The following is an 11590-nucleotide window of genomic DNA, read 5'->3' on the forward strand; positions in this document are numbered from 1 at the left end:
AAAGAGGGCAAATGACCCAGGGATAGAATTGGCTCTTCCAAGATCCCAGGCGAGCCATACACCTTCTCTGGGTGTGCCGTGCAGCATGGGGTTTATAGTGTACATATGGAGAGGACAGGGTCTCCAAGACACCATTCCATCCACCCCATGTCAATCACCAAAGGACCATTCTTACATTTACAGCCAGATTTCCATCTATTTTTTCATGGAGACCAGGTTTCATAGCTTTGTAATTCTGAAGAGAAATCTCTGTCCTTCCAAATTCTTGGTTCCTATGATTTTCTGGGACTAAAGCCATGAAAACAGACTCAATGTCCTACAGCACATATGTTCACTATTGCAGACCACTATACAACACAGGAAAAGTTGCCCATAATGGTTTAATAGAACTGCTTCCACCATCAAAAACATGAATTTACTAGGCATCTCTTCATGAACGGTACCATAAGGATTATTTTTTTAGCACAAGGGAATCCCCCAAGTTTTATTTTTTAAAAGATTGAGTTCAAGAGTCTGCAAAAGGAAAATCCTAGCAATTCTTCCAATATGATATAACCACTAAACAGCATGGATATAGACAGGTTTTTTTTCCTTAATGCAAACTGAAGTCAATAAATAATTAGACAACTCCACCTCCAACAACGGACACCAGAAGGCAGTAACAGTTCCATCTAGAGCCAAGTATCCAGCTCCGTGGGAAATGACTCTTCCTATGAAAAGGGAGGATGGTGTATAAACACCTACTATCTGTTGTCCCTGACACAGGAAGAAACAGCAATTTCCCGGAACATAGAAAATAAACTCCAAAGAGCAAGCAGTTGCCACAGTGAAGGTGAAACCTGAGTTCAGACTGGAATATAGACCTGCAGGGCTTCCCAGACAGTCAGAACTCTCATTGGAGGGGGAGAGATACCAGGAAAAAGCTAGGCAGTGGTGGCATACACCTATAATCTCAGTACTCAAGAGGTAGAGGCAGGCGGATTTCTGAGTTCGAGTCCAGCCTATTCTATAGAACGAGTTCTAGGACAACCAGAGATACACAGAGAAACCCTGTCTCGGGGGGAGGGGGAATGCATTGAAAAAAAATTCTTAAGTGGGTCAGAGAGATGGCTCAGTAGGTAAGGGGACTTGCTACCAAACCTAATGACCTGAGTTCCATCTCTGGAACCCACAGGATAGAAGGAAAGAACCAACTCTGATAGACTGTCCTATGACCTAAACACACACACACACACACACACACACACACACACACACTCAATCTCTCAATCTCTCTCTCTCTCTCAATCTCTCTTTCTCTCTCTCTCTCTCTCTCTCTCTCTCTCTCTCTCTCTCTCTCTCTCTCTCAATAGCAAAGACGTCCATCTAATCAGAAACTGACTTCCTGGTCTGGATAAAAAGGAATTGAATAACAAGGAAGAAGTCTTTTGAGACAGAGACAGCCATGCAGGCAGCTGCTACCCCTGCATCCTCTGTGAAGAGAAACTGCAGACAGGTAATGGAACGAGAGACTTCTCTTTTCACACTATTATCTGGCCACCTGATGACCACAGTGGGGACACACTGTTAGGATCCAAGATGCCATCCATCACTCCCTTTTTAATCTCCTGTTCATCTACTTGATGAGTCAGCCTGTCTTTCCGAGTCTGTCCATCTGTCTGACAAAGTGAGCAACTCAATTCTCTCGAGTCTTCAGACTGAGTTTCTACCTGCGGGCATCTTCCAAAACAAAACTCCTAGATGCTTAAAAACCAGGATAAACTGGGAAAAGATGCCACCTGCCAAAGAAAAACAACCCAAATATTCCAAAGGAAGGTGTGGTTTTAAGTGTATTAACAGGCAAATGGGTAATAATTCTGATAATTTTATATACAATTCAAAGTACAGGTGAATTTTTACTCAAATATCAAAGAAATTCCTTAAAAGGTCATCCTAGCTGACAATGATGCCAAATGTACTTATTCCACAACAGACTCCAAGCACTGCCCTTCACTGGAAATCTCCTAGAAATCAATTCTAGAACATGCTCTCTGATACTTTTGGTCTAGCTGCCCTGGTTCCTCAGCTCCTTATTCCTAAACTGTAATCTCAAGGCAAAGACCTTCAAAAGCTATGCCCTTTCAAGACATGGTCCTTCTGACAACAATGTTTCCATACTACGGGTGCCTCCAGAATTTCCTTGCCCAAAATGTTTTGAACACCATATTTAACTTCCAGGACAAAATGTAAAAACCATGGACTGGTGCCACAGCCCCATGGTTAAGAGTCCTTGTTGCTCTTGCTTAGAAATACTGCCGAGTTCCCAGAACCCACAACCATCCGTACTCAAGTTCTGGGGGGATCCAATGCTCTCTTCCGACCTTCACAAACTCTGGGCATGGAGCTGGGTACACATTCACACATTCAGGCAGGCAAAGCACTCAGCCTTATAAAATAGAATAAATAGGTGTAGAAATTTCCAATTTAAAAAGCATGCAAAGTCCCTGGGCCTTTAACCTCAGCGTTCAGGCGGTGAAAGCAGGTGGATCTCTGGGTTGAAGGCCACCCTAATCTACCAGCAAATCCCAGGACAGCCCTGGCTACGAGAAGCCCTGTCTTGAAGAGCCAAAAATAACTATCATGCAAAGTACACTGGGAATTTAATATCACCTCACTTCTCTGTGATGGAGGCTCCACAGACAGGTGCATCCCCTATTCAATCTGAAGAACTGACTTACACAACACAGGCTGTTGCAAAGCATCCATTTGGGGCTGTCTACGATTAGTCCATAATCACTTTGAACAGAAAGATTCCTTCAAGCCAGTTTCCTCTTCCTCCTGAGGAGACAGCTCCCTGTCCTATTCCACTCACCACCACTGCTGGCTCAGCACAACTCTGGGTTGTCTCGATAGCCACCTCTAAAAACGGCCTCCTCCTCATTTCACCGCAGTCTTGAGGGCAGGAGATTATTTTTTTTTAATCCAGTTTTCCAGTCTATGGTTTCAAAATTATTTCACAAAGAACTGAAAGTTAAACAAATCTTTCAGGGGTTAAAAATTAAAAAAATAAAAGGGAAGAAGTAAAACTCGAAACTGTTTTCAAAACCACCATTACCAAAGCCACAAGAAGAACAAAATAAAGACACCATAGTTTCAATTTTTTTAAGTGCTGTCTCCCTTTTCATTCTTGTTTCGAGTTGACAGAAATGATTTGAGCAAGATAATGAAGTGAAATGTACCTTCAACAACCAAAAGCTCAGAAAACGTCCCTGGGTAGCGTTTGGAATGAGCTTTTCTATTTTGCCATGATTTCCCTCTGGCCTCCTCCTCAGGCAAGGATATGTTCACAGATGCTTAAAACCTTTCCTTGTGCCTAAGAATTCTCCAGAATTTTTTGAATTCTTGCAAACAGGTCATCATAAGTGCCACGAGAAATCGGTGACTCAGGAACCCATCTGTGCATGCAATTAACTCCCTTGGACAAGTAATTGCCTGTTTTATCAAGAGCCTACGTGGAAACTCAATTTAAGCATGCATTTATTATTATCAACATCATCATCATCATCATCTAAGCAATTCTACATTAACACAGAGCAAAAAACCGACTAGTGTCCTGTTAAGTACCTACAGATTTCTGAGCTTTCTAAGATTGTTTTAATTTGTTCATTTAATAAATACTGTGTTTATTGAATGCAATTAGCTTGAATGTAATATTTGCTGAACACCTAGCAAATACAAAGGGTTTCTTCTGTTCTTAGCCTCTTGAACAGTATAAAATGAAGCCTGGGGACATAGCTCAGTGGTAGAAGGCTTGCCTAGTATAGACAAGGTCCCAGGTTTGAGCCCCAGTCAAAGGAAAGATGGAAAAGATGGGAATGTAAGAGGAGGAGGAGGAAGGGAAAGGGAGAGAAAAAAATCTAATGTGAAATTTTCTCTTAATAAGCTTAATAAGACTGGAGAGATGGTTCAGTGGTTAAGAATATTGGCTATTCCTCAAGAGGACCCAGGTTCGATTCCCAGCATTTACAAAATGATCTCAAGAAGCTTGCAATAAGCCCAGTGTGGTGGTGCATACCTTTAATCCCAGCAAGACAGAGGCAGACAGACCTCTAAACTCCAGACCAGCCTGTAGAAAGCAAGTTCCAGGACAGCCAGGGCTGTACAGAGAAACTCTGTCTTGAAAAAAAGGGAAGGGAAGGGAAGGAAGGAGGGAAAAGGAGAGAAAGAGAGAGGGGGGAGCGAGGGAGGGAGAGAAAAAAATCTTTGCAATAGACTGAGAGCACCTGTAATCTCAGAACTCAGGGGCTGAGACAGAATAGTTGCCCAGAATCCAAGGCCAGTCTGTATGTGTAGTGAGTTCGAGGCCACCCAGAGCTAGGTAACAAGACCTTGTCTCAAAAACTAAAAGATGAAGGAGCCTGTGATAGCTAGAGCTGGGGCTGCCCGCACAAACCACAAGAAGCTTCGTAGCTCAAAGCAGTGAAATCCATACCCTAATGATCCCCTAATCACTCCACGCCCGCCTCCAAAAGCAGGCACGCGTTTTGGAGAAAAATCACCCATATTTGGTCTGAGCCTTCACAGTGTCCCTGATCACCTGATCCCCATATATGGGCCTCTCCTCATCTGTGCTCTTGAGTCAGCAACTGCTGTTGACTTTGCTCCCCAACCGCAGATAGAAGCTTTAATCTACAGATACCAATCTACTGCTTCCTCATGTTGTGAGGATTCCTTCCCTGAAGAGACTTAAACAGTGTCTGCCCACTCCTTTCAAAGGCCCGGCAACAGCCAAGAGTATAACTCTATCCTGAGGAAACAATGAGTTTATTAGGCTTACAACCTACAGCACACATGCGCGGAGGTACTTACAGAAGCACCGTGGGTCCCGAAGCAGGAAAGCTTTCCCCCAGCGTGGAAAACGATGCCATCACAACCACAGAGCTGGCGTTCCCTCCCTACGGTTAAACTGGCCCAGCTCATAAACCCTCCAGCCCCCGAGACCCTTGGGTCGTGTGCAATTAGAGCAGAATTGCTTGCAGATGGCTTGGAGGAACAAGCAGGAACAACTAGACTCTCCGGCGGAACCATCTTCTCTGGAGGAACATCTCTAGCCAACAGGCTGCCTCTACGTCGGTGGTTCTCAGCCTTCTTAATGCTGCGACCCTTTAATACGGTTCCTCATGTTGGGCTGACCCCAAGCATAAAATTATTTCATTGCTACTTCGTAACTGTAATTTTGCTACTGCTATGAATCGTAGCGGAAATATCTAACACGCAGGATATCTGATACCCACAGGTTGAGAATCCCTCCTCTGGACGGTCATTTATTATCAGTCATAGGTGATACAGTAAAGATGGCAGCTGCTTTGCCTAAAGGACTTTCTTCAATCCCACCTTGCTATCGCAAAGTGCCCTGGTCTCTCCCCTCTACCCGTTAAACTATGCCCTACCCACTCCTTCCAAGGACCCAGCAACAGACAAGAATATAATTCCATTAAGTCCCTCCTGAGGAACCAGTGAGTTTATTAGGTTGACAGCCTACACTGCCCATGTGTGGGAATACTTAGAAAAGCATAGGAGACCCCGAAGCCGTCACAGTGGACATCGATCACCTAAGTGCGGTGACGATTTAACATAGCTCTCAAGTGAAGCTCGCCAGCCCCAGCATCTCCCCTGAAGTCCACACCGCTCTAGGCCGTATGAACACTGAATGGAAAATGAGGACATGGCTTTTCTTTCCCTGCTGTTGACTTTGCTCCCCAACCGCAGACAGAACCTTTAATCTACGGATCCCAATCTACTGCTTCCTCGTGTTGAGAGAATTCCTTCCCTGAAGAGACTTAAAGAGTGTTTGCCCCTTCTTTCAGGGACCCGCCCGTAGGAATGGCTGAAGAAAAGGGCTTTATTGTAGTTAGGAAGGAGAGCAGAGATAGAGGGATCTTGAAGGGTCCAGACTGAACCAAGCCAGCAGGGGAAGAGAGAGGAGGAGGCCAAGAGAGAAGCCAGGAGCCAAGAGGTTGTATTTAAAAGGTGGGCCTTTTAAACGCCAAATTATGTCATTTGCTTTCTGATCAAAAGCCAACCAAGAGGGCACACAGGCAAAACGGCTGAGGTTATAAAGAGAAGCTGGAGGGGGGGCGGGGAGCAAAGCTCAGGGCTGCTTAGGGTAGCGGGCAGGGCAGGCCAGTCAGGATGACTCTAGGAGGCACTTCTAAGTAGGGAGAGACCAGCAGCTAATGTCTGCTTTGCTATGTTGAATAGTCACCTCAGTTAGCCATGGGTCTGGATGTCTCTGAGGCTCAACAAGCGCCTGTTCTTCTGCTTGTTCCTAGTTATCACATCAGACTTGTGTCCAAAGTTCAACCCAAATCTGCTCCTCTGAGCCTCTGGCCATCTCAGTGAGAGGCCGTCTCAAACCCCATGGTCGCCGTCATCCTCCCCCTCCCCCTCTCTGTCGACATCTTAGTTCATCTGCTACTCTTTCTTTCCTTGTGTGTTCAGATGGAGGCAGACTTCCAGAACATCTTCCATCTCTCCCATGACCACCCTGGTACAAGACTTTGTCACCCCTGGTCACATCAATATGGTTGCCTCCCAACCGGGTACCCCTTCTTTCCCCCCAAGCTTCTCCAAAGCTGTTCTCCCACTTAGTCATCCAAGGTGGGCCTTTTAAACGCCAAATTATGTCATTTGCTTTCTGATCAAAAGCCACAAATGGCTTTCTTTCTTACTCAGAGTCAACCAGAATTCCTTACAAGACTCTGCAAGACCTTTCCTGCTCCACCCCAGGGCCCTGTCATTCCTTCATCTTTCACACCATCCCCTCCAGTCATTATGACTCAGCATAACCAGCGTTCTTCGGCTCCCCGGTAGGGCAAGCACACTCCTGGTCTCATTCACCTAGATCCTCTCCACGGTATCCACGCTGCACACCCATACTTCCTCCAGGTCATCTCTCCACAAAGAGCTAGCTAAGAGGCCTTTCGCTGCATTTGTGAAGAAATCGCCAACAGGCAAGGGACAGCTGTCTCCGGCTTGTTCTTGAACAACAAGGGCTCTGGGCTTGAGTGTTAAACCTAATCGCTAATAGCGCTCAGCCCTGAGAATTGATTGACACCTGTGCCTCCAGGTTTTAAAAGCCAAAGACCTATACCTCTGTAGGTGTTCGCCCAGAGTATACTTTGGATTTTCAAAGCCAGAGGCTTATGATTCTGGGCCCTGGTAACTGGAGGAGTATTGCTCTAAGTTTTAAAAGCAAAAGACCTAGCTCCCCGTGTTCAGATGAGAAGCTTATGACCAGGACTGTGAGAGCCTGCAGCCCATCAACCATTAATCATCCAGCAGGCAGGACTGCGTCTCCCAAGTTTCAGGTGTTAGAACCCGTTGATACAAAAAAAAAAAAAAAAACCAAACTCTCATGTTAAAGAGAATAAGAGATGGTTTATTCTGGAGTCATTCTGAGTGAACATGGCACAAGAGCACAGACTTAGATTACCCCAAATTCCATGTTCCAATGGGGAAGCGGTTTCATGAAGTGTTACTGTTTCACAGAGCAAGTTTAAAACACATTGATGGGTGCATCAGAGAGGAGGTGACAGCAGGATGGGGGAAGCTTTTGCGAAAGGCCCTCGATGCTATCTGATGATGCTGTCGTGGGAACAAAAGGGCAATAGATTCCAAAAGCTTTTTACCTATTAGTCACAAGATGTTAGTTCTGACACAGAGATGAGCAAAAAACGGCCATATCGGAAGGCTAGAACTAGCCCCATATAAGGTCATTAGCCTCCGGACCTGGAATATTCTGCAGTTCTAGCCAGTCAATCCGTCTCTGCAGACACAGCTTCTTTCCGGGATTTCTCACCCACAGACCCACGGTTCTGAACCCATGGAAGCTCTGTGGGCCTCTTCCAGGGGCCAGGGGCTCCAGTTGCCACCTCCGGCTGCCCCTTGGATCTCTTTGGTCACATTCACACTGTTGCTAGGTGAATCTGGAGCTGGAACTGAGGGGGGGGAGGGGAACAAATCGCTTAGGAATAGGCTTTATTGGGGGTGCCTGATGCTGGAGCACAAGGTATAGGGTAGACTACCACAGCGACACCTTCAGGGGTGACCCCCAAAACATTACAGAGTAATCTATCTACTTATGTGCCAGCAGAGGGATGTGGCATATTTATGTAATCTCCACTTCCACCAAGCATAGCCTCAACAGCCCAAGAAAGGAACTGCTTGACGGAAAGCTTCCTGATTAAGGCAGCCAGGTGTGTGCGTGCATGCGTGCGTGAGTGCGTGCGAAAAGTCTGACAGCTGTTGATCAAAGGGCTTGGCCTGGCATTTAAAATCTTGGTGGATTCTGAGGAAAACTAAACCTGAAAGGTATCAAACACTAAGAATCACGACAATGTTAACATTCATCCAATTATTCATAAATGCTTCCATCCTAGCCTCAATCCGAAAAGCGAGCGGGGACCCTCTGCTCTGTCTTACACTTCTCTCAGGGTCTCTTCCGACAGGGCATTACTGCGCATGCCCAGTAAGTAGCACCATTCCCAGCCTCTATTTCGATTTTATCTCCAACCGTTCTTACCATGAGATCTGCTTGCGTTCTCCTTCCCTTACTAGGATGCAAGCTTTGTAAAGGCTGAAATTTCATCCCACTGATTCTCACATCTCAGACAATGCCTACACAGCTCTCTGCGTGTTAATGAGCAAATGAATAAATGGCCTCTCCTGAGGTTAGCATATTTAAATCCTTTTTTGTTTATGAATTCGGAGTTCTAGGAAGGCTTACAACAGCCTCTTTTGCAAAAACCGAACTGGAATAATGACTTAAAAACTCACTATCACAGACAATAAACCAACCCCCTGAAGCACAGGCTGAGTCCCTCAAAGCCCCTACTGCAGAGTGAGTCCCTTGCTTTCTTCAGGAGGAGCTGAGGGAGGCCATTGCTTGTCTTAATCCCACTATTCAACTGCCCAAATTCCAGCCAGCATTCTCTTTCTGTTCTCTGCAAACCAACCATCAGCTTGTGAGGTGATGAGAGCCCCCGCTGGCCAGATCTCCTGTCTTTGGCCTCTCTGCAAGGAAAACTCATTATTGCACAGAGAAAACAAAATGACAAAGAGGAACTCTGTTGTTTGACCTCACACTTGCCAACACATTCAAAACAACAGAACCTCGGCTAACTCTAAACTCGGAATTTCAATTCTCCCACCTTCCTCACTAGAGAACAGAGGCTGGGCTGGTGATGTGGCCCAATGATCGCGATGGTTGCCTGACACACAAATCAGGGCACTGCCTAAAACCATATAACCTAAAACCAATAGTAGTACACGCCCTGTGTCCCAAGTATTCAGGAGGTGGAGGCAGAAGAATCAGAAGTTCAAGGTCATCCTCAACTACAAAGTAAGATCAAGGATAGCCTCAGCTACAGGAGGTAGGGTCTAAAAAACAAAAAAAAAAAAAAACAGATTGACAGAGGAGGAAGCAAGAGAGAACCTGGGGGAGGAAGAAAGCAAGAGAGAAGCAGAAAACTCTTTCTCAAATAATTAAAGAAACTCTGGTGGAAGCTAGGGTGGTGGCGGTGGTGCACACCTTTAATCCCAGCACTCGGGAAGAGAGGAGGGCAGATTTCTGCGAGTTCAAGGCTAGCATGGACTACACAGTGAGTTCCAGGCAGGGTTATCCAAAGAAACACTATCTCAAAAAACAAAGGAAAAAAAAGTCACGATCGTCCAACTAAGTGATTGGAAGAAATAAAGGGGGGATAGGGTACAGTGCTTGTCTGGGGTGTGCAATGAAGTTCTGTTCCGGTACCAACACAAACACAAAAAAGGAGTAAAACCATCAGACTCCAGTCACCTTATAAAGAACACAATGAAAAGAAAACTCAAGCCAAGCAGTCAGTGGTGACGCACACCTTTAATCCAGCACTCGGGAGGCAGAGGCAGGTGGATCTCTGTGAGTTTGAGGCCAGCCTGGTCTACAGAGTGAGTTCCAGGACAACCAGGACTACACAGGAAAACAACAATGAGAGGGAGGGGAGGGAGGGAGGAAGGGAGGAAGGGAGGGAGGGAGGGAGGGAGGGAGGGAGGGAGGGAGGGAGGGAGGGAGGGAGGGAGGGGAGGGGAGGGGAGGGGAGGAGAGGAGAGGAAACTCAGGCGCTATGAGGTTAGGCTTTGTCAAAGTCAGAATACCATTTTTAAGGCTCTGGTTTTTATTCTATCATTTTTAAGGTGAGAAAGTTGGGGATTCTCAGACCTCAGCAAATACTATATGAGTATATGCCTTCAAAATACCTCTTACATCTAAATCAATAAACTTACTTATTGCATTATAGGTCAAAAATAAGATTATATAAGCATGCTAGTATTTATTTTCAGATTCCATACCTATAGAATAGATTTCATAACTATAGAATAGCCCTCTATATTTTGACATGCAACAGTTCACAGAGTATATTGTCCAATACTAAGATTTGAGACGGTGCCCATCAAAATCCCAGTAAAATTCTTCACAGACCTCAAAAGTATGGTACTCAACTTCATATTGAAAAGCAAAAAAGCCAGGATAGCCAAAACAATCCTGTACAATAAAAGAACTTCTGGAGGCATCACAATTCCTGACTTCAAACTCTACGACAGAGCTACAATACTGAAAACAGCCTGGTATTGGCATAAGAACAGACAGGAGGACCAATGAAAAAACCAAATCAAAGACCTGGATATTAATCCACATACCTTCGAACACCTGATTTTTTTGACAAAGAATCAAAAAACATCAAATGAAAAAAAGAAAGCATATTTAACAAATGGTACTAGCATAACTGGATATCAACATAAAGAAGAATGAAAATAGATCCTTATCTATCACCAGGCACAAAACTCAAGTCCAAATGCATCAAAGACCTCAACATGAAGCCAGCCACACTGAACTTCATAGAAGAGAAAGTGGGAAGTACACTTGAACACATTGGCACAGGAGACCACTTCCTAAATATAACCCCAGTAGCACAGACATTGAGAGAAATAATTAATAAATGGTACTTCCTGGAACTAAAAATCTTTTGTAAAGCAAAGGATATAGTCAACAAGACCAAACGACAGCCTACAGAATGGGAAAAGATCTTCAGTAACCGCATATCAGGCAGAGGTCTGATCTCCAAAATATACTAAGAACTCAAGAAACTGGTCATCAAAAGAACAAATAATCCAATAAAAAATAGAGTACAGACCTAAACAGAGAACTCTCAACAAAGGAATCTAAAATGGCTGAAAGACACTTAAGGAAATGCTAAACATCCTTAGTCATCAGAGAAATGAAAATCAAAACAACTCTAATATTCCATCTTATACCTGAAAGAATGGCCAAGATCAAAAACACTGATGACAACTTATGCTGGAGAGGATGTGGGGTAAAAGAAACATTCCTGCATTACTGGTGGGAGTGAAAGCTGGTACAGCCCCTTTGGATGTCAGTGTGGCAATTTCTCAGAAAATTAGGAAACAACCTTCCTCAAGACCCAGTAATACCACTTTTGGGTATATATCCAAAGGATGCTCAATCGTGCCACAAGGACATGTGCTCAACTATTTTCATAACAGCTTTGTTTGT

This window comes from Microtus pennsylvanicus, chromosome 20, assembly GCF_037038515.1.
Source record: "Microtus pennsylvanicus isolate mMicPen1 chromosome 20, mMicPen1.hap1, whole genome shotgun sequence".
In the NCBI taxonomy this organism is placed as follows: Eukaryota; Metazoa; Chordata; class Mammalia; order Rodentia; family Cricetidae; genus Microtus; species Microtus pennsylvanicus.